We start from the raw sequence: 4,080 nt of genomic DNA on the forward strand, positions 1-4,080 counted from the left end.
GAGAATTATCATTTCATGTTTTTCCTTCTTATGAAGAAACAAGCAGGTTACTGTCCTCATGAAGTGGTACCATGACAGTTTTGTTACAATTAAAAAAGAACTCTTAGTTCACAGAAATAAATAAATAAATAAATAAATAAATAAACAAATAAATAAATAAAGGTGACAGACTGTAAAAAGGTGATTTCTGTGAAAACTACATGTACTTTTCTTGCAGATTACACCATGTCACTTTTTTGTTTGTTTTTTTTTGCCTTGTAACTTCAGACTTCTCTTAGCATGACAATCCACAGATTGGTTTCAGGGTGGCTCTGGATGGTATTCATGAGTCTCCTTTGTATCTGCACTCAGATACTTCAGTTATTGTATCTTTATCTACTGGATTTGAAATACCCATGTGAAGTACTGATTTCTAGCATCACAGCCTGGGTGATAGCTGTCCATTCAATCATCCTTAATAACCAGTTCTACACTTTTCTCTGCTGTCTCTCTCTATTGCTGACTGCAGTATAAACCACCATAAAATTGCTGCTGCTTCTCTGTGGATTTACACTACACTACTAAAGTAATGTAAATTCCCAAATGCAGATTGCAAAAATGAATTGAAAGCTGAAAATTGGAGAAGATTAGAGAAGGAAAGTTACTTTCAGGCATCTCAACAAAAATTACCGTGTGAAATTATTTCTAGTAAGTCTTAAATTATTCAGAGGTCAAAGTTTCTAAAGGGTAAAATGAATTTCTGAAGTGTATTTTGTGTCCTGGTAACTCTCCATGTTACATCAAACAGATCTGTACTCCTGTAGTCACAGCCCTAGGACAAGAATGTGCATGCTGGCAGCAGGGCCCCGTGCCTGTCAGCCACTCAAAAAGGGAGCCCTGAGTTGGGACATTTTCACACATCCTACTCATGGGCAATATCCCACCCACCCACCACCTGCTGCAGGGGGCTGAGGCACCTGGAATTCCAGTTATGCTCTGTCATGAAACACTGTGACAATTCTCGTAAAGAGCCATACTGACTTTCCCAGACAGACCAAGGTCTCTTTCAACTTTTTGATTCCACTGCAAGCTTGTTCGCCTTCCCTCAAGAACAATGAGGGTGTATGTTGTTTTAATTTGGGCTTTAATAGAAATTTCCCTTTCCTCTTCCCTCTGCCTCCCAGATTTTCTAATTTGTTCTATACCATAAAGTGACCAAGAAGAAAATATTTGGGATTCCTTGTGTAATTTTAAAACAGAGAAAAATCCTGATGGGATGGAATTCTATGGACAGGATTCTGCACGTCTTGCTATAGCACCAGTGCTAAAATAGTGGAATTTTCAGTCTTCACTTATCATCACCTTCCAAACAGTAAGGAACTCAGACTAACCAAGATTTATTCTCATTGTTTCCATGGGATCATTTGCGGTTATTGCTTTAACAACAACCGTGAAGACCTTAAGAGTCACGTATTACAATGCACAATCTACTCCCTCTTTTCCATTACAGTAAAAATAATAGCAAACTAATTTAAAAATGGTATCTTACTATGAAAGGACATAGTCTGATGCTTTCTTAGTGTTTTTCTGACACAACACGTATAGAACCATAACCAGTGCACATACAGATGAACCATTGAAAGTAAAGAACTATTTGAGGTTGTAAAATTTTTTAAAATGCATTTTAAAAGTACTTAAATGCCCTTTGTGCTAATATTCTATTAAATGTCTCCTCTTCCTTCAGCCTTCTTCATTTCTGAGGAAATTATTATACAACTATCCCATCTGGTTGATTTTATATAAAACCCAGAGTCCACCTCACCATTTACTTGCTGTACTGGGAGCTGCCCAGGGACTCAAGCCTAGCTTTGGTCCTCTGTATAGCCCCGTGGAAATGTTTCTTACCTGTACTTGCTGAATGCTTGATGAATTCCCATTGTCAATTTTTCTATGGAAACATTATCTTTTATACAGATACGTTATCTTTTACACAGGGTTCAGTCACCAATAAATGTAATGGAATAACTCCTGCATTATAGCTGTGGAGAAAAGCAAAAGACAAGCTACTTAGAATGTACAAACAGCCTAAAACTCAGCCTTTTTCAGTGTCCACTGATGTTGAAGGAGCAGTCTCTTTTCATGCCAGAAAATTCTGGATAAAATCTGGTGCGGCAGGGAACAAAAGTTCCCTAAAAGCAAAAGCAGAGAATGAAAAAATCAATGGCAGCCTATGTCAAGGAGTGATAGAGTTAAGGAAGCTACTCACTGGAGTTGTTAAACAAACAAGGCAATACACTCAGTCAAATTCCAGTAACTCATAGCGCAAAACTTGCTGTTTTTTTGTTTATGTGTCTTATGTTGGTTTCATTTTTGTTGTTTGTTTCTTTTGAAATTCCAACAATTAATGAGAGTTGCTGTCAGAAGAAAGAAGCTTTATTTCAAACCTTGGGTAGCTCAACTGTAACTCAGAGCAGCTAGAAATATGATATGACCACCTCTTCACAAAAAAAGTTACAGAAATTATTAATGGAGTCTTGTCAAATATTAGGATGTAGAGTTTATATTTGCTTTTATGTATTGTGTTTTCTTTTTATTTAGTACTTTAGCAGATAATTTATATAAAGCTGTTTAAGGTAAGGCCTTTTGCATATTACCACAATGTTAGTTTATATCTATCTTAAGAGTGCCTTCTACATTTACTGTTTCTCTAATGAATTTTAGTTACCCCACTCACTGGCAAACTAGGATGAATTCTCTAATTAGTACTATAAATATTTATAAAAGATTGCAGTAGTCATAGTTTCATTTTGGAAGTTTACATAAATGCTGTTTTATTAATTGTTTCTAGTTTTTCCTTCCAAACAATTTTAAAATATTTTTACAACAAACAAGCAAACAAAGAAACAAACAAACAAAAAACGTGCTGCACATTTCAAGAGGTTTGTAAAAACTTATTAAGCTGAAAGTGACAGAAAGCTGTCCAAATCAAATGCAAATACATTCCACCATCAGGGCTTCTCTGTATTTCATACAAGCATCTAAAACAACAGAGACAACTGTCACCAATAAGCCATTTATTCTAATTACTTATAACCTTTCAGACCAGTAGTATAATACATAACCAAAAAAGGAAGCATTAATTCCTGTTTTCATTATTCCATCTCACCTATTAATTTATTGAATATATTTGCTTATATGGACTGGCTTCTATTCTGATGCATGGATGTAAAGTAACCTGAGAAAAATAAATCTTTTTGAAAGTGCTTTCTTTTTTTTTTTTCTTTTTACATAATAGAAAATAAGTATCTGGAAATCTGAGCTGTGTAAGAGCAAGAGTACCCAATGGTATGGTTACTCTACAGAAGCAGCTGTTAAAATGGTACATCATTTTGCATGTAAATCCTGTCAATGATTTTTATATCAAAAGTATTTAGTTCACAAGTGAGAATAAAAAAAAAAAAAATTTCTTGACTGCCAGCTCAGAAAACTTGATATTGATCTGTGAATGAAACTTGTTTTTCTGCTAAATCTCATCTGTGTTAGTGAGAGCGATCAATCGCCATGTCCTTCAGCCAAGCTGAGCATATGCTGCTCCCGTACAGGGGAAAGGCTCAAAGGTAAATGGACACAGCAAGTCACTGCGGGTAAAGCTGCATGTCTGGGAAAGTGCTGGCACCCACAGCTGTGGTTTTTTTTGGTCTCCCTGTCCCTTGTGATTCTTTCTCCAAGCTTCTGCTGGTCTTCCAGATCACCCGCCCAGAGCAGACCGGACCAGACCACCTGTTGTTTCTCTCTTCAATATTTCCCACCTACTTTCTTTGTGCTTGTGAGACCAATCTCCCATGACAGGTTAAAGACACTCCATAAAAAGATGTGATTTGCTTCTAACTGCAATATTCTTGCCTCAGCACACACTTTTGTCCCAGGCTATACCACATATCTCTAGGAAAAAAAATAAAAATAAAAAAGTCCTTAAAAGTGAGAATACACAAACAAGCATATTTTGTGTTTGTGTGGCTCGGGGGGTTGGAGTTTACCACTCTTTTATTACTTCAGTGCAAAATACAGGATTTAGAGCAGATTAAGGTGGTTCTCATAGAA

This window comes from Anser cygnoides, chromosome Z (assembly GCF_040182565.1).
Source record: "Anser cygnoides isolate HZ-2024a breed goose chromosome Z, Taihu_goose_T2T_genome, whole genome shotgun sequence".
NCBI classification, from domain to species: domain Eukaryota; kingdom Metazoa; phylum Chordata; class Aves; order Anseriformes; family Anatidae; genus Anser; species Anser cygnoides.